This window comes from Stomoxys calcitrans, chromosome 1 (assembly GCF_963082655.1).
Source record: "Stomoxys calcitrans chromosome 1, idStoCalc2.1, whole genome shotgun sequence".
NCBI lineage: Eukaryota > Metazoa > Arthropoda > Insecta > Diptera > Muscidae > Stomoxys > Stomoxys calcitrans.
Window position 1 is genome coordinate 177293412 of NC_081552.1, and position 21072 is coordinate 177314483.

The 21072-nt window shown below is 38.9% G+C and overlaps 1 protein-coding gene across 7 annotated transcripts in view; it reads right to left on the bottom strand.

The window, feature by feature from the left end:
• The window catches only part of LOC106093786 (axotactin), a 448664-nt gene extending 432611 nt beyond the window's left edge, over window positions 1–16053 (bottom strand). For 4 of the 7 annotated variants that reach the window (XM_059363594.1, XM_059363742.1, XM_059363709.1 and 1 more), the window contains exons 1-2: window positions 15775–16053; window positions 138–610 (exon numbers count right to left, since the gene is read on the bottom strand). The gene's annotated coding sequence lies outside the window, so the exon portion shown is untranslated. The remainder of the gene's footprint in view (window positions 1–137; window positions 611–15774) is intronic. The other 3 variants (XM_059363679.1, XM_059363659.1, XM_059363628.1) reach the window with 3 other exon arrangements.
• Window positions 16054–21072: the final 5019 nt, after the last annotated feature.

The following is a 21072-nucleotide window of genomic DNA, read 5'->3' on the forward strand; positions in this document are numbered from 1 at the left end:
TAAAAAACTGTCTATGAATGAATTCATGTTTGCTTGTATATCTGATACATGAATACATACAAAACAACACAATAAGAATATATCGTTATGAACTGCGCCATTATAACGCGCTCAGTCTTCAATGAATTTTGACTTACCGCTTAGAAGAATACACTTTTGCTGGAAGCTGGCGGCAGGGGTTGACTTGACTGCTCGCTGGTGACAGAGGCTTTAATTGAAATCCAAAACTGTCGTCGTACAAAGGCGAAACGAGGCTGATTTTCAAACACTCTTTACGATGTGGGTATTTGTAGCAGTGACGATGGCGTTGATGATACCGGTGACAATGCTGGTCCGTTGGTTAGCTGTGGCGATCTTTACGGGATTGATGGACGAATAAAAAATTAATTCATATTCTTTATTTAGTTGCACATTCGCGTTCACTTTTGTTGCATTCACTCTAGCTTAGGAGTGAGCGATGTTGAGTGATAATATGCACTTTATATAAATTTTTTTTATTCTTCGTTTTTCTTTTCGAATTGGTTTTTTCTTGCGTTTGATTTTCTTGTAGGTTGGTGCTTTATTTATTTCATTTTTGTATTTCTCTATTTAGTGAATTTAATTTAATTTTCTGTAATTTATATAATCGAGCAAATAAACAAAATTTATTGACTGCCTTGGCTGGGGGAGATTAAATGATATAAACTGCTAACCGGTAGCAACAGAGATCAGTAATTTTATAATATGCGATATTTTGTACGTTATAGGAAAACACAAAAAATCTAGATAAGTTAAAACAAGTACAAAGGCGTTAAGTTCGGCCGGGACGAACATTGCGTACCCACCACCTCGGGTATATATGTAAACCACCTCTCGTCATAATCCGGTGAAAAATTCACCGGAATTGAGGATGGGGGTATACCATCCTTCGGCTGGGCCTAATCTTATATATACAGAAATCTTATATACCAAATTTGTATGTGAAACTTTAAATTCTCAACGAATTTTAGTATTGCATGGCAGACATTATTTGTGGAAGTAGGTTTGTAGAACTTGAGAGACAAAATAATTGAAATCATGTGGATCTTCAACAATTTCTTAAGTTAAGGTAGTTTTTCAAAAAGGCGTACTACCATTTAGCGCACAAAACTCTCATACCATTCATGACTTGCAAATCAAGGTACGAATCCCTCGGCCGGTCAAAAAAAAAGAAATTTTTTTTTATTGAACTTTTTTCAGTCCGAGTTAAGAGCGTGGGCTACGAACATGCATGATACACTGTGAAACAGCGAAAAGGTCGGCAGGAAGACGAAAATCCTATGGCGAGATCCGGATTATGAGACAACGAGGTTTTTACCCAATGGAAGCAAGCAGGAGGTCAGTAAAACTTTCGGTATCATAAAAGGACAGATAGGACTACGAGTTCACTTATGCAAAATCGGTGCGGCAAGTGATATCATGTGTAGGGCATGCAGGGAAGATGATGAGAAGTTGGAGCATTTCCTATGTCATTGCACGGCTTTTGCGGTTAACTAGCACTTAGGCGGGAACACAATACCAGATATAAACCAACTAAGGGGCGTGGTATGGAATACAATTAAGAATTTTGTAAGCAGCACGGAATTCCTGACTTAAATCTCTTTTTCGAGGTTACTTTTTAGTATTTAGAGCGCGCAACAAGCCGATTACTGGCGTTGGTGTAGGGGTATGGAGCGGATTAATATGTGCACCCTCTTTTCAACTTAACCTAACCTATTTCAGGAAATTCGGCATAAAAAATTATTAAAATGTGTTTTTAAGGGTAATAGTAGAGAGAGTCACAAGAGAACTCCGAGTGTTACGGTAAACGAACGAGAACAAGCAGCGCGAGCAGAACAAAGAAAAAAGGTAAGAGCGTGCTAAGTTTGGCCGGGACGAATCCTATTGGTTGCCCAAAAAGTAATTGCGGATTTTTTAAAGAAAGTAAATGCATTTGTAATAAAACTTAGAATGAACTTTAATCAAGCTAAAGTAACAGCTGATAACTGACAGAAGAAGGAATGCAATTACAGAGTCACAAGCTGTGAAAAATCCGACTATATGAAAAATCCGCAATTACTTTTTGGGCAACCCAATACATACCCTTCACCATGGATCGCATATTTCGATTTCTTTTATCTCTTTTTAGGCAAACAAAGAATAATGGATAGTAATTGTTATGCTATTGGAGATACATCAAGGTATAGTCCGATTCGGACCATAAGTGATTTGAATGTTGAAGACTATAGTAGAAGCCATTGGGTAATATTTCAGTCCATTCGAATAAGAATTTCGCCTTGAAGGGGCTCACGAAGCATAATCGGAAGATCGGTTTTTATGGGATCTCCCGATTTGACTTTTTAAGCCCTCACAAGCCGCATTTTTTGTCAGATTTGGCTCAATTTGTGCATGTAGTAAAGTCCAAATTGGTCTATATCCAGGTATAGCTCCCATATAAACCGATCTCCCGATTTGATTTCTTGAATTATTACAAGGAAAATAAGTCTATAACCTGATATAGCTTCCATATAAACCGGTCTCTCGATTATCCTTGTTCGGTTGCTAGAAGCTGGTTTGATAGAAGTTGGGTATGTGGAATAAAATTATGCCTTTCAACTAAAAGTGTTTGGATATGGCTCCCATATCGACATTTGTCTACCGATTATCACGAAAATTTGCTCGAAGGTTTTCTTCTTGACAATACTGGAGAATTTGATAGAAATCAATTCCGACTTACATATAGCTCCCATATATAGAGGGTGATTTTTAAGAGCTATAGGAAAGTTTTTCAAAACAAAAACAAAAAGCACATAAAATTCAGAAAAATTCATGAAATCCTTATTTGAATCGATAGTACGGACCATATAATTTAATGTTTGAAGATTATTTTATGTAAATATTGACCGTGGCTACGCCTAAAATGGTTCATCCGCTCAGTCCAATTTTGACATACTCTTTCCAACATTTCGGTCGGTATCTCACGAATAAATGCTTCAATGTTATCTTTCAATGCGCCAACTGAAGCGGGCTTGTCTGTATAGACATGGGCTTTAACATAACCCCACAAAAAATAGTCTAAAGGCGTTAAATCGCACCATATCGGCGACCGGTCACGAACTTGAAATAAAATGTTCACCGTACTCGCCTCTCAATAAGTCCATTGTTACGGTGCTGTGCGGCATGTGGCACCGTCTTGTTGAAACCACATGTCATGCAAGTCATGCTCTTGCAATTTGAGCAACAAAAGTGGGATATCATCCCACGATACCGCGCAACATTCACAGTTACGTTACGAGTCGCACCATCTGTGAAGAAGTACGCTCGAATGATGCCACCAGCGCATAAACCGCACTAAACTGTGACATTTTCTAAATGCATTGGTAGCTCTTGCAATGCTTCTGGCTGATCGTCACTCCAAAATCGACAATTCTGCTTATTCACGTACCCATTGAGACAAAAATCCAACTGACCATAATTTGGAAGAAGCGCGCCATGAACTTTCTTAACAGGGCACGCATTTTGATACTAAAATTCAATAATTTGCAAGCATTGATCTTTTATAAGACGATTCATGGTTAAATTATAGACCAAACTGAAGACGTTTGACAGTGAAAGAAAACACAAAATGTGAGTGAGCTGTTTAAACCAGATAAAAGCTTAAAAATCACCCTTTATATGTCACTCGATGTTCACTTTAAGAGCCTTTTTCAAAGCATTTCTTCACAGATTTTGTCAACATTTTGCACAATTTCTTCTTTTATGATTTTGACTTATACTGTGCTAGAACAATAAAATATTGTAATTAAAAAAAAAAACTTCCAACCATTTTCACATAAATATTTAAAGCCACTTTCCTAACGCCAGCATAGCACCCATTGACCCGATAGTCGAACTTGTATCATATGTATGTACTAATCACAAAATGAATAGCATGCTAGCCTAATATTCATGGTGTCCGAGAGTTTCACGGTTTATGTGGAACGCGTCAGCATATGAGTAACTAGAGTAGTACAATGTTATGGAGGCAAATAACGCTTTGAAGAATTTAATTAACACTTCCGCAACATTTTTGTATGAAAATTTATTTATTTCAATTGATGCGATCGTTGTCTCGGTCGCCGGTCTCTCGTCATTGAGGTTCAGCTATGATTTTTCATTTAAGATTTAAACTCATTTTGTGTCTGCGACGTTGCCGTTTTCCACTTAAATAAGTCATTTCGAGTGGAATGACATGTGCAGCGAAGATATACTTGTAAGACGGAAATTGTCTCCCTTTTCTATAAAGCAGTTTTTTCCAAATGAAGCCAATACTGGAGAGGGGAATATGCAGGTGAACCCTGGCGTTTGAATCGTGTTATGTGTTTTGTTTTCATTAGCTATGACTCGCTAATTGGTGGTAATCTATTTTTGGTTTAAAAAATGTTAGAGAAATGTGTGGATCATAATTTGTTCAGCAAATTTAAGTTGGCTCACAACAAAGTGTTTGTCAATGTCTAGGCTGATTGGTGAATGCTTGAAGAACAAAATCAGTCAATTCTGCATGTATGTTATGTGGGAAAATTCCATAAAATAACCTCGAGTTTAGATTTGGGCGAATTCCACAATGCAGAAGCAACGTTTTTGCAGAAGAGCTTTTTGATGTTCTTGATATCGCTTGAGATCGAAAATAGTATTCATTCAGTAAGCAATCAGTTCAGATGTGGACATTTAATCAAAATTTTATTTTAATAGAACATAACATTTCCTACACAAAAGCTAAAATAGGAAAGAACATCTCGGTATCGTTCAATACCAAACAAGGTTTTAAGACAGAGAGACAATCTATTGTGTGAACTCTTTAATATCCTGCTGGCGAAGATTATACGAGAAGCAGGTGTGAATAGGCATGGCGAACTTCTGACAAGAAAACCTATGCTACTCGCCTGTGCCGATAACATCGATATCACCAATCCCATGGCAGCCAATTCTACTTAGAGGATTGACCCGATAGAGTCCTTCATCGGCAAGCACTGCTGCCTTAGTATGATATTATCGATATTATGTGTTGGTCACCGGAAGAAGCAATCGCAGCCTTTGAATGTATCAAAAGTGAATCGAAGAAAGTGGGTTTGGCAGTTAATGAAGATAAGACAAAGTGTAAGGTATTAACTCCCACAAAGTCATGGAGAACTTTAGGATAGTCAGCAACTTGATCTTCCTCAGCACCGCCAAGAACGAAACAACAGACACCAGTTTGAAAATAAAAAGGAAGAATAATATTGGCTAAAAGATGCTACTTTGGATTTAGAGAGAAGTTGAGGAGCATAGCCACCTCTCGAAGCATGGGTAGTTGCGAAAGCAAATGAGTCAGTACTTGAAGTGTTTGAGAGAAAAATTCTTTGTAAAATATATGGACCAGTAATGGAGTTAATGCAGAATATAGGTGTCGTTTGATCCACAAGCTGTATTAGCGGTATGACAACTATAGCATAGTTAAATACATCAAAATAAAACGGTTACGTTCGCTAGGTCATGTTGTCAGCTCCAACAAAGATATCTTTCAAGGCGACTATAAGAGAAGACGCAAAAGGGGAAGACGAAAACTTCGATGGAGTGACCAAGTGGAGAGAGACAATTCGAAACTGGGTGTCAGAGATTGGAGACAAAGAGCAGAAGATCGAAGCACTCGGAAATACATACTACGTTCGGCTAGAGGAATAAATTTTCTGTAAAATAAGAAGGGTATCCAATGTTCAGCACGGCGTTTTAGTTGTTATAAAATTTTTAACATTTCGTAAACAAGGTTTTTTGAGAATTTTTAATAACATTTTATTAAAAGCTTTTTCTTTATGTTTTATCTTTGGAAAAAAAAATCTTTATAACTAAATTCTATGAGGGGTCGGTTAACAAATAAATATTACTTTAAATCGGACAACAAGATATATATATATATATATATATATATATATATATATATATATATATATATATATATATGTATGTATATATATATATATATATATATATATATATATATATATATATATATATATATATATATATATATATATATATATATATATATATATATATATATATATATATATATATATATGTATATATATATATATATATATATATATATATATATATATATATATATATATATATATATATATATATATATGTACTAGCTAGACAGTGCCCGCTCCGCTGCGTCTTCTCACACTCTCTTATTTTATATGAGTCCTATACTGGCACGGTCCTGTTTGGGAGTACTGGTACTGCATTTCAGATATTTCGTCCCAATATGGATATCATATTGGTGTTCTACTCCCAAATACCTTTCATTTGAGCCTTATATTGCTAAGGTTGGTAAACCGTCATAATCAGATTCGTTCTCTAGTCTCAAATTCCTTTAAGTTTAACCCCATATTGTTATTATTGGGTTGTATTTCCATTTAGCGGGCTAGGTACCCCACCATAAATAAGGATACTGAATTTCTGTTTTTGAGTTATTGTAAACAAACTAAATTTTAAATTGCCCCACCCATCTCCGTGATCTGTAGTTTTTGAAAATAAGTTAAGAGGGGAGTCCGCCCATTATAGTTCGGACGTTAGGTCTACTTCATTCTCTTAGTGGATTGGAGTAGCCAAACCCTTTGCCCCGAAAGTAGAAGTAGAGCTACAAATTGCTTTAGTTGGTATATATGTGTGGGTTAGGGGGAGTTCATGTGAGGCGACCTTGAAACACTTGTCCATGAAATAATATCAGCATTATGCTAGAGCACGATATTGTTTGGCCCTATAATGTCAAGCATTTTGAAGGTGGCTATTAAGATATTAAGGGCAACGGGTCTCGTTCAGATCTGCGCTTTTTAATTTTTGTTATACCTACCACCGAAGGATGGAGGTATATTCATTTTATCATTCCGTTTGCAACACATCGAAATATCCATTTCCGACCGTCTGTCCGTCTGTCTGTTGAAATCACGCTACAGTCTTTAAAAATTGAGATATTGAGCTGAAATTTTGCACAGATTCTTTTTTTGTCCATAAGCAGGTTAAGTTCGAAGATGGGCTATATCGGACTATATTTTCATATAGCCCCCATAAAATGCTCATTTATTGTCCGATGTCGCCGAAATTTGGGAAAGTGAGTTAAGTTAAGCCCCTTGACATACATCTGCAATATCGCACAGATCGGTCCAAATTTAGATATAGCTGCCATATAGACCGATATCTATGTTTTAGGTTTTGGGGCCATAAAGACGCATTTATTGTCCGATGTCGCTGAAATTTGAGACTGTGAGTTTAGTTAGGTTCTTCGACGTCCTTCTTCAATTTTGCCCAGATCGATCCAGATTTGAAAATACCTGCCATGTAGACCGATCTCTCGATTTAAAGTCTTTGCCCCATAAAAAGCGCATTTATAATCCGATTTCACTGAAATTTTACATAGTAACTTATGTTAGGCTTTTCAACATCCGTGTCGTATATGGTTCAGATCGGTTAATTTTTAGATATAGCTACTGTACTTATTAGTATTTGGTCCAAATCGGAACATGTTTTGATATAATTGATATGGGTCATAAGGTATGAAATTTTTACCGAATTTTAATGAAAGGTGGTTTACATATATACCCGAGGTGTTGGGTATCCAAAGTTCGGCCCGGCCGAACTTAACGCCTTTTTACTTGTTTTGGTTATCTACATGCAAAGTCATATTTCAAAGCTACCTCTTGGGATACCACACATTTTGAAAAATCCGTTGGTCCTCCTGTATCTATCCCAATTTGAGGGAAAAAAGTATACTCTACTACCAAAAACCTTTTATTGCTGTCTTATTCAATCCTGATCGGCCTTCATATAATATTTTTAATTCCTTCTTTTTTTTGATAGGATGGCACATCCTTTCATTTGAGTACAATATAGTCTTGGTAGTCCTACATGACAGTTTGGTGTTGTTTTATTGGGAGGAGAGGCTCGCTCCCCCCGACGCTAAGACCCAATAGACAATTTATTTCAGTCCATTATTGCCGCGATATACATGTCCTGCTGAATGGCAGGACGGCTGGACGTGACCCAGATAGATTGGAACTCTACTAACATAGACCTCTCTCTTAATTCACATATTATACCGCTCGAACTACACGACCTATTGAAGGGTATTTAGTGGGTGGGCCGGTCAAAGACTCTATCCCAAATATGTATACCAGATTCGTAGTCAACTCCCAAAGACCTTGCATTTGATACCCATTTTGTGACGTTGGACATTCTTGCCCGTTTAAGGGTGGGGAGGCTCCGCACCAAATTCCTATAACAGATGTGTACTCAACTCATTTGATATCCATATTATACCAATCAGTAAATAAGCCCTGCTGGGGGATTTTGGGGGATGGGGAGGCACCTCAGATACCAAGGAATACATTTTTATATCAGATTCATACTCTACTTTTAAATACGTTTCATTTGATACAAATATTGCCCAAGGCGGTTAATAAAACCTGATGGGGGATTTTTTGGTGGTGGGGGACGCCCCGAATTTTTTTATACCAAGTTCGTACTTTACTCTTAAATACCCAATTGGTAAACATGTCCGTCCGGGTGGGTTTTAGGATGGGGCGTCCCCCCAGGTTATTTGATCCAAACATTATGTACCAATTTCGTGTTTTTGGGAAACCATAGGTTGGCATACAAAATTTCGCTGTAATCGCGCGCATCTCCGAGATCTGGCGTTTTGGAAAATTTGGGTATGGGGCAGGGTCCGTCCCCCCCTTCGTATATCAAAAATGTAGGACCCTATTTTCACCGGAGGTCCAAACTCTACCCTTTCTGAAAATTTCATGAAAATCGGTTCAGCCGTTTTTGAGTCTAATCGGAACAGACAAACAAACTAACAATCAAAGCGCAACAATTTCATTTTATATATAAGAGGATGCCATTGAATATATTGAAATTTTGTCTTAAGAAAACAATTAACAATTTTGTCTTTTGGGTGAATTTGAGTGAAATTTGGCATTAGAAAAAATTACATCAATGTTTTGTGAAAGTCTGCCATCAGACTCACTCAGACATTTTCGTCCATTGTGGTACCACAGGAACAATAAGAAGGAGAAGGATACCTTCTACCTCCAACCGTTGCACCGCCAGATCGATTTAAAAAGCCTAACCTTGCGAGTGTTCACATCCGCTAAATCAGACAAGTTCTCAAAGAAATGAGAACCTAAAGTGGAACTAATTCTGACTGCGGTTGCGGGACATAAGCATATCAGATGTTCTATAGTCTCTTCTCCTCGACGTCCTCACAGTTTCGGCAAAAGTCGTTACTGGCAAGCTTTGGTCTAGACATACATTCATGTTGGTAGGTATGTGAAGTTTAGCTGAACTTAATTCTTACTTTAATTGTTTAAAAACCAGTTAGGAATGGCAAAAGTCGGGCGGTGCCGACTGTATAATATCCTACACCTACCCTAAAGTACAAAGTGGGAGCTATATCCAATTCTGAACCAATTTTTTATGGGCTTCTCCGGATGATTTGAGATGGGTTATTTAACATTCCGTACACCATTTCGAGCAAATATGTTCGAACTGCAATAACAACGGTTGACAACGGTTGACATTATTGTAAATTGCCCAAACAGTGATGATATGGGAGCCATATCTTAATCTGAACCGATTTTGACAAAACTTTTTCGATATTGTTGTTGAAAAAGGCGTTGTGCAAAATGTTGTCAAGATTGGTAAATAAAGGCGCTTGCAGTGGCTCTAAGAGTGAAAATCGGGTGTTATATATAAATGAGAGCTATATCTAAATCTGAACTGATTTCTATGAAATTCACCTGTAATGTCGAGAGTCAATGCAAAATCCTTTTGGAAAAATTTCGATAGAATCTGTTAACAAATGACCACATTATTGCAATATTAGTCAAAATCGGTGGGAGTAGCTCTCACCAATTGAAAAGAATACAGATCGACTCAGAATCTCTTTCCGATGCGATTTAGCTAAGTCCGTCTGTCCATTTTAAATTTTTGACCAAAGTACAGGTCGCAATTTTCATCCGATCGTCTTCAAATTTGATTTGGATATATCTTCCATACATATGTTTGTCCGGTTTAGACTATAATTGCAATAATGTGGTCATACGTTAACCGATTCTCACCAATTTTGGCACGAGACCCTCATGACTGCCGACATTGCTGTAAAATTTCATAGAAATTGGTCCAAATTAAGATATAAATTGCAAATTTTGCCCGCGAAAATTCCACTTAGGAACAGGGGCAAACGTCTTATATGTCAATGCAGTGCAGTCCGTTTCAAGTTTAAGCTGAATTATAAGGGGCCTCCATTTTATAGCCGAGTACAAACGGCGTGCCACAGTGCGATACCTCTTTGGAGAGAAGTTTTAATATGGCATAGTACCTCACAAATCTTGCCAGCATGAGGAGGAGAAAACCAAAGCTGAAAATATTTTCTGATGGTCTCATCAGGACTGCATTCCAGTCGTTCAGCGTCATAGGCGGACATGCTAACCTCTGCGCCTTGGTGGCCTCCAGGATAAGATATAGTTCCCATATATATGTATCAACCGACTTTCACTTTAAAAGCCTTTGTCAGCATATTTCTTAACAGATTTTCTCAAAATTTTACACAATGTCTTCTATTATTGAAACTACACCTACAACCTATCGGCTTTTCCCCTTTTTGAGTCCATACCTAATATACAAACAAACGAGCCCTCAAAACAAAACACAACAATTTTATTATACCCTCTACCATAGGGTATACTATTTTCGCATCAGGCCTCCGACTCATTAAAGACATCTGCGACAGGTTGAACGTCTACCTCAACGAATCTGCCTCTGAAGATATTTGCCACCAAATCTTCAGCCACATTTTTCACTTTATGCGTGTATGTAACTTCACGCGTATATGTACTACGGGTGAAGTGAATACTTCACGCCTTCTAGTTCCTACCGTTGAACCATCCAGATCGCTTTAAAATGCCCAACAACTTGCGAATGTTCACATCCGCTGAATCAGACAGGTTCTCAAAGAAATAAGAACCTTATTACTGCCGATGCGAGACACACACATGTGTTCCATAGTCTCTTCTTCTTCGATGTCCTCATAGCTTCTGCAAAAGTCATTACTGGCAACCTTTAGTCTGTCAGCATGTTTTCCGAATAGACATGACGGACACAATGACTGAGACGTTTGTTCCAGCCAGTCACTACAAAGCAGTAGATCTCGTCAAGTCTAGATTAGCACACATAGTTTTCGAATGCTGACAGCCCCGTCTTTGTGTCGCGAGCAGCATACCCACAGATTCCAGGTTCCCTGGTATGTGTAAGGTAGCTCCTAGTCTCGCGAGGCCGTCCGCTTTAAAATGCCCTGGAATATCTCAGTGGCCCGGCATCCAGAACAGGTGAATTTTGAACTGTTTAGCTATCTCGTTGAGGGAAATTTGAGAGTCAAGTGCGGTTTTGTATTCAGAAATACGTTCCCCAGGGATTTAATGACTGTGTAAGAAGATATTTATGCCAATCGCCGTAATGATATATATCTTAGCCATTTCACCACTTCCTTTAATTCAAGGATCTCTGCTTGATACACACTGCAGTGGTCGGGTTACCAATTCGAAATGACCAGTTCTAGGTCTTTCGAGTACACCCCAAAGTCCATCTGGTCGTCTAGTTTGGAACCATTCGTATAGAAGTCTATGTAACTTCTATTACCAGGGATATCGTAGTTCCAATCGCTTCTATCAGTAATAGTGGTACAGTACATTTTATCAAAAAGCGGCTCAGGTAGAGTGTTATCCACACTGCTTGGAACATCAGACATTGTATAAAGGATATCACAGTGTTCGTTGCTGCCAGATGACAAAAGAGAAAGCTCCCTTTATCTCACAGCAGTGATCGCAGCAATTTGTCTCGCCACAATGTCAAGAGGCGTTAAATGTAGCATTAAATTCAGTGCATCAGATGGTGTCGTCCTCAGTGCGGCTGTGATGCACAAACAAGCCATCCTTTGGATCTGGTTGAGTATTGAACATTAGGTGGACTTTTGAAACGCCATCCACCAGACCACAATACCATATAGCATAATAGGTCTGACGACTGCAGTATACGCCGAATGCATGATACGCAGTCTAAACCCCCAACTTTTGCCAATGGCTCCCTTGCAGGCGTATAGAACAAGAGTTGCCTTACTTGCCCTTTCCAAAATGTTGGATTTGAAGTTCAATTTCCTGTCCACAAAACACCTATGTATTTTGCGCTTTCTGTAAGTGGAACATTCTTTCCTCCATAAGAGACAGGTGCCACTGTAGGCAACTTGTCTTACACGGATTTACACCTAGACCACTTTCGGAAGCCCACATCGCTGTTGCACGTAGAGCTTCATGAGCATATATCTTTGAGTGCTGGGAAACTTTCCCCTAACCGCAGTTGCCATGTCATCTGCATACGCTACCACTTTTACACCAGTTTCTTCCAGGGACAATGATATATTGTTAATGGCTATATTCCAAAGTAGAGGAGACAGTACACCTCTTTGAGGCGTTTCTCTGCTGACCCATCGTTTTAGATCCACTGATCCCAAACATGATGTAATGCGAAGACATAACAAAATGTTGTCTAAGAATACCTAATCTTGTGGAGCCTTAAGGTAAATCTACATGATCTAGAGCGTGAGGTCTAACGCCAATAGAGAACCGCTAGATCAAGCGGCATATCCAGAGGGTCTAGACAACATTCATGCAGACACAGTAGTAGATGCGGTGAATAATTACCGTGTGAATGACGTCCTGGGATAACGACCCCTCCCATTGCACCTGAAGAAATTGAACTCCCCCGGCCAAAGTAGCTCAATTACAATCCGGCAGATGCAGCCGCCTCAACTCCTACAGAGCACGGATTGATGCCAACGTGCAGGATGTATGTCCCGATTGTGACCAGGAACCACACGTCACCTGTTATCTACCCTGCCAGACCCAGATCCCTCTAGACGCACCCCATCTTAGTCGCAGAGTTCCTGGATCTGGATAGTCAACACAATCAAGCAGACGAAAGATAGAACACAACACACTGCTACAACAACAACAACTAATTTAGCCATCGCGTTTGAAGCACACTGATCTGATTTGAGACCCAACAAAGTCTATATATATTAAATCGTCTTGACATTCTAAGTCGATTTAGCTATGTATGTCTGTCTGTCTGCCGAAATAACGCTAATTTTCAAAGCAATAAAGATAGGTGTTAAAATTTTGCACACATTATTCCTATTTGTATAGGTTGGTTGGGTATGTAAATGGGCTCTATCGGTCCATATTTTGATATTGCTGCCATACAAACCAATCTCGGATCTAGAACCTCTAGAAGGCGCAACTTCTAGAAGGCGCTAATCATATCCGACGACTTCTACTATGACCTTCAACATACGTGCCTAAATTGGTCCATAGTCTGATATAGCCCAATTTAAACCGATCTCCTGATTTTACTACTTGAGCCACTATAGGGTGCAATACTTAACGAATTTAGCTGAATTTTTTATACCCTCCACCATAAGATGGGGGGTATACTAATTTCGTCATTCTGTTTGTAACTACTCGAAATATTCGTCTGAGACCCCATAAAGTATATATATATTCTTGATCGTCGTGAAATTTTATGTCGATCTAGCCATGTCCGTCCGTCCGTCCGTCTGTCTGTCGAAAGCACGCTAACTTCCGAAGGAGTAAAGCTAGCCGCTTGAAATTTTGCACAAATACTTCTTATTAGTGTAGGTCGGTTGGTATTGTAAATGGGCCATATCGGTCCATGTTTTGATATAGCTGCCATATAAACCGATCTTGGGTCTTGACTTCTTGAGCCTCTAGAGTGCGCAATTCTTATCCGATTGGGATGAAATTTTGCACGACGTGTTTTGTTATGACATCCAACAACTGTGCCAAGTATGGTTCTAATCGGTCCATAACCTGATATAGCTGCCATATAAACCGATCTTGGGTCTTGACTTCTTGAGCCTCTAGAGTGCGCAATTCTTATCCGATTGGAATGAAATTTTGCACAACGTGTTTTGTTATGACATCCAACAACTGTGCCAAGTATGGTTTAAATCGGTCCATAACCTGATATAGCTGTCATATAAACCGATCTTGGGTCTTGACTTCTGGAGCCTCTAGAGGGCGCAATTCTTATCCGATTTGAATGAATTTTGGCACGTAGTATTTTGTTATGATATCCAACAACTGTGCCAAATATGGTTCAAATCGGTTCATAACCTGATATAGCTGCCATATAAACCGATCTGGGATCTTGACTTCTTGAGCTATTATTAGCTATTATTATCATTATTATTATATCTAGAGGTCGCAATTATTATCAGATTTGCCTGAAATTTTGTACGACGGATTCTCTCATGACCATTAACATACGTGTTTATTATGGTCTGAATCGGTTTATAGCCTGATATAGCTCCCATATAAATCGATCTCTCTATTTTACTTCTTGAGCCCACAAAGGGCGCAATTCTTATTCGAATTGGCTGACATTTTACACAGGTCTCCAACATATAATTTAATTGTGGTCCAAACCGGACCATATCTTGATATCGCTCTAATAGCAGAGCAAATCTTTTCTTATATCCTTTTTTTGCCTAAGAAGAGATGCCGGGAAAAGAACTCGACATATGCGATCCATGGTGGAGGGTATATAAGATTCGGCCCGGCCGAACTTAGCACGCTTTTACTTGTTTCTTCTTTTATGGCCTCCAACATCCAAACCAAGTATGGTCCCAATCGGTCAATAATCATATCCATTATGTTTGTTTGCCTATAAAGAGATATTGGCCAAAGAATTTGACAAATGTGATCCATGGTGGAGGGTATGTAGGATTCGGCCCGGCCGAACTAAGCACGCTTTTACTTGTTTTATTAATTTTTCCCGGTGAAGTCATAACTATAGTCTGACTATATTTCTGCCCTATAATAGTGAAAAAAAATTGTAATCTAAAATCTCGATTCCTTATCTACAGCCCGTCTATTACAGAATCCCATAGCTGTTCACTCTTCCACAAACAAAAGTTTTGAATTCTTCAATATTTGCTTATAACGTAACAATAATCTAATTAACGAAGCATTAAATATTGCAACACAGTTGAGTGATTATCACGGTTGAAGTGAAATCGTTGTCATATCAGATTTCAAAATCACTTTTTTTTTTGCTATTTTGTAAATTAAAATTTAAGGCATTTTTTTAGATTAATCACTATCACCAGAATCGCATTATAAATAAATTTTTGTTTATTAATTGAATTTTTGTTATTTTTCTTCACTTTTTTTGCATTTATTAAATGGATTGCAAAAAAAAATAACTTCTATATGTGCAAAAAAAAATTTTTGCTTTTAATTATTTTATTAATCATCAATTTTGTTAATTTTGCACTTGTCACTGTCGTTTGTTTTTTTTTTTAGAGTTAATAAACATTTTCTTCTCTGCTTTTTGTTTTATTGTTAATTTTTATCATTAACTTCGATAATATCGCAAAATTTTATTAGCCTGCTTTGTTCGCATTCGCCAAGCCAAAGGCTTCTTTATTTATTCTTCATTTTTTATTGAGACTCTGCTGACTCTTCTGCTATCATGATCAAATAAACGCGGAAAACCGATGTTTGTATCATGTGCTGCATGTAGTACAGCGTACACATGGATAGACAAACACTTGTGTGGGTGTGTGTGGATATGATTGTGCTGATATGATCATCATTAAATTTAATATTTTTAAATTACACTTTAAATGACACTAAACTGCCAGCCTAACTGACTGCCTGCAATGGGGCCGGGCCTTGTGTAACTGCGTGTGGCTCTGTTTCTTAACGAAACAACAAAAAAGCAAAAGAGAGAAAGTACCAGCGGGGTGAACCCGTAATGACTGGCCTTTAATTTATTTTTTGTTACTCCACACTTTTTTTGCAGCTTTATTTCAAGAATTTTTTCACTTCACTCCCGGACTTAGATCAGATGGTAGAGAAATAATATCAACCGCACGATCGCACTGCTAAAATACGACTGATAAGCGAGGTCGCATTAAAACTAAGTCAAACCAACCGGCTAAAGAGCCCCCCGAGATGCATGTTTAACATGAAGATAAGCAAATCAGCGAAAATTATATCGCATGCTAGAGAAAAGGGTAGGCAAATGAAAAACAACAGGTGATGAGCGCCAAGTGGGTAAGAGTGTATATGTGTGTTGGTATTAGAGAATTCAATTTCGATGAGTTTGTTTTTGTTTTGGTTTTTTTGTTTCTCACCTCTGCCTAGGGTGTTGGTAATTAGAACATTCAATAAAATAAAGAAAAAACAAACGAATAACTGACAAACACTCATTACTTTTCGAGATGGACTTATGAAACTAGTTATACATGTATTCTCTAATTAAAAAGTGCATGAACAACATATGAGATATGGGTTACCAACAATACTGTTTTCTAAGAAGAAAGTTACTAAAAACTATAAAGAGAGTATCTTTCTTAGCCCCTAATTATAATAAAGTGTGTAAAAGACCTATTGGTCGCATGACATAAGGATAAGTGTGCCACAGGGCATTCGACACGCAAAAAACATAAAATATTTGGAATAGTTTTGAAACCAAAACAAGTAAAAACGTGCTAAGTTCGGCCGGGCCTAATCTTGGGAACCCACCACCATGGATTCTACAAAGAAATAATACAAAATAAATTTAGTTGAAAGGCATAATTTTATTCTACACACCAAAATTCAGTCAAACCAGCAAAAATTAAAACTTCTAGGAAGCTATATCAGGTTGTAGACCTCACAGTTGTTGGAAGTCACAACAGAACACTACATGCAAAAATTCAGTCAAATCGGACAAAAATTGCGGCTTGTAAGGCTCAAGAAGTCAAATTGGGAGATCGGGGTATATGGGAGCTATGCCAAATTATAAACCGCTTCGCACCGTATATGGCACATTTGTTGAAAGTCGTAACATAACGCTACTTGCGAAATTTCAGCCAAATCTGACAAAAATTTCGGCTTCCAGAGCTCAAGAAGTCAAATCGGAAGATCGGTTTATGTGCGAGTTATATCAGGTTATAATCCGATTCGGACCGTACATAGCACAGTTGTTGGAATTATAACAGAACACTACATCCCACATTTCAGCCAAATTGGACAAAAATTGCAGCTTGTAAGGGGTCAAGAAGTCAAATCGGGAGATCGGTTTATATGAGAGCTAAATCAGGTTATAGACCGATTTGAACCGTACTTAGCACAATTGTTGTAAGTTATAACAGAACACTATCTGCAAAATTTTAGCCAAACCGGACAAAAACTGCCGCTTGTAAGGGCTCAACAAATCAAATTGGGAAATCGGTTTTTATGGGAGTTGTGTCAGGTTCTTGACCAATTTGGACCGTACTTGGCACAGTTATTAGAAGTCGTTCCAATTTCATCTAAATCGGACAAAAATTGCGGCTTCCAGTGGCTCAAAAATTAAAATCGGGAGATCGGTTTACATGTGAGCTATATTAGGTTATAGACCGGTTTGGACTGTACTTGGCACTGTTGTTAAAAGATATTTCAAAACACTACATTCAAAATTCAAGCCAAAACCGACAAAAGACCGGGGCTCAAGAAATCAAATTGGTAGATCGGTTTATATGGGAGCTATATCTTAATCGGAACCGATATGGCCCATTTGCAATCCCCAACGACCTACGTCAATATTAAGTATCAGTGCAAAATTTCAAGTTGCTACTTTTATGCGTTCGATCGCTATCGTGGTCTCGACAGACAGACGGACTCAGAACATCGAGACGATGAAGAATATATATACTATATGGGGTCTTAGATGAGAATTTCGAGGTGTTACAAACGGAATAGCTAAATTAATATACCCCATCCTATGGTGGTGGGTGTAAAAGCGAAAAAGATTGAAAACGGATTTAAGGACCATGACTTGCGTATCTGCACCAGTTATGTCCGATCTCTTGAGAGAAGGGGATCAGTATATGCACTGGATGTATTGGAGAAGTTCAGGGCAGATATTACCGCCATTCAGTATGTGCAATGGCTCGGGAAGGGCTCCATGAAAACACTGAAAGGTAATACCCTATATTATAGATGCCATGAAACGAGACATGAATTTGGCTTTGGATTTGTGCTTAGTCGGAGACTGAAACATCTTGTCCCGAGGCTTACTCCGGTGGATGAAAAGGTAGCCACATTCCGCAAAAGCATCAAATTCTTTCACATCAGCCTTTTTTGCGCCTATGCCCTGACGGAAGACAAGAACGAACAAACCAAGAATATTTTCTAAGAGTGCCTGGATGTCTCCCGATCAATTCACGAGGAACCAAATATGTCATGTTGTGATGGATGGAAGGCTGTGATGGATGAATGTGGTCCTTGGAGAACGACCGAATCCCATTGCACCTGAAGAAATTGATATCCCCCGTCAAACCAGAGTAGTTCTGGATCAATTACGTTCCGGCATATACAGCTGCCTCAATTCCTATAGAGCAAGGATTGATGCCAACGTGCAGGATGTATGTCCGGATTGTGACCAGGGAACCCACGACACACATCACCTGTATAACTGCCCAGCCAGACCCACTCGTCTCAGACCCAGATCTCTTTGGACGCACCCCATCTTACTCGCAGAGTTCCTGGATCTGGATACTCAACAGAATCAAACAGACGAGAGATAGAATATAACACACTGCTACAACAACAACAACGGCATACTCTACTCAGCTGACACAATTGCTTGAAGAAAATACTCTCTGTCCCGAAAGTGTAGCAGCGCAATTACAAAAAGATACTGAAGCCCGTCAGTAGAAATGCACTGGCGAAGGAAAGGCATCGGGAAAGAAGGAGGTATGAGAAACGTTCTTCGGCAAGAAGGAGAAGGATATGGTAAGATGTGAGTGTGAGCGAATCGAGATGTTCAGGAACCAGAACAAAGTCCGAAAATTATACAAAAGAACTAAACATCTAACCAATGGCTTTGGTACAGGCACATCCTCTTACAGAGACATTGAAGGAATTCTGGTATCAGATACAGGTAGTGTGCTGAGGATATGGAAAAAACTCTTTTCTCGGCCGCTTATGTCCGAATATGGTGGTCATGAGTATACCACAGAGCCAATATCGGATGATTGCAATGAATGTGTGCCACCTTGTCGAAACGAGGTCCACGTAGAAGTAATCCGGCTGAAAAACAATAAGGCAGCGTGGTTGCCGAAACGATGAACGATTGATTGCCGTAGGAAGTATTTAAGACAGTAGGTGATAAGGCGTATGCATAATGCATATGCATTAGCTCATTTGCCCAATCTGCATAGAATTACGCATATCTGATGATTGGAATTTCAGCATACCGTACACAAAAAGGTGACAAGACAGTATGCAGACAAGATACTATAGAGCGAACTGTGTGAAAGATTAAAATCTAAAGTCAATGAAATAATTTGGCCCTATCAGTGCGGCTTAAACCTGGTAAATCCACCACAGACCAGACATTTACTCTGCGCCCAATCCTGTAAAAAATCGACAAGGACTAATCAACATCTGCCATCTTTTCGTTTGTTGGTCAACGGTTATTTGAAGCCATGTTTGGGTTTGGTATCCCTTAAAACGAGTGAAACGACTTTGCAGGATGACGATTGCTTAAAGAAAGAAAGAACCGCTCCGAACCGTTCAATACCAAACGAGGTTTCAGACAGGGAGACAGCCTATTGTGTAATTTATTTAATATCCTGCTGGAGAAGATTATGCGAGATACAGATATGAATAGGTGTGGTACATTACTCACATGAGAGCACATGCTACTTGCCAATGGCGATGACATCGATATCATCAATCCCATGGCAGCCGGTTTTACGTACCGGATTGACTCAATTAAGTCCTTCATCGGCAAGAGCTACCGCCTCAGTGTAAAACACACTGCTAAAACAACAACATCGATATCATGTGTCGGTCACCGGAAGAAGAAATTGCAGTCTTTAAAAGTCCCGAAAGAGAATCAACGCAAGTGGGTCTGGCAGTAAATCGAGATAAGACAAAGTGGATGGTATCAACTCCCACAAAGCCTTATAAACCCGAGCAAGTAAAGATGATGGAGAGAGATGGAAACTACAACTTTGAGATAGTCAGCCACTTGATCTATCTCAGCATCACCGTTACCAAATCAAATGACACCAGTTTTGGTAATATTGGCTTACAGATGCTACTTTGGATTGAGCATCCTGTCGACAGACGAAAATTACACTACACAAGACACTGATACTACCCGTGTTGTTGTATGGTTCCGAGGCATGGGTACTTGCGAAAGCAGATGAGGCAGTACTCGGAGTGTTTGAGAGAAAAGTCCTTCGTAAAATATATGGACCAGTATGCGTTAATGGAGAACATAGGTGTCGAATGAACAGCATAACGACGTAAGCATAGTTAAACGCATCAAAATACAGCAGTTGCGCTGGCTAGGTCATATTTTCAGAATGGATGAAGAAGCCCTAACAAAGAAGTCTTTTGAAGGCGACCATAGCAAAACACGCGAAAGGGGAGGACCAAAACTCTGATGGAGTGACCATGTGGAGAGAGACATCTCGAAACTGGGTGTCAGGGATTGGAAAAGAAGCGCAAAAGGTAGAGGCGCTTGGAAATCTATTGTACGTTCGGCTGAAGGAATAAACATTCTGCAATGGCCAATTAAAGTAAAGTAAAAGTGTCAGTGTCACTTTAGAACTGGTAAATTTACGATAGACCAGATATTTACACTGCGCCAAGTCATGGAAAATACCCGAGAAGGACAAATCGACACCTGCCGTCTTTTCGTTGGCAATAAATATACGTTCAAAGGTATTTCAAGCCATGTCTGAGTTTATCGCGAACACAAATTTGCCCATGAATACTACGTTAAGGAATAGGGACAAACTTCTTACATATCAATGAGTGCTACCCGATTCAAGTTTTAAGCTCAATGATAAAGGGCATCCTTTTTGTAGCCGCGTCCTAACGAAGTGTCGCATATGTCATAGTACCTCACGAATGTCGCCGGCATTAGGAG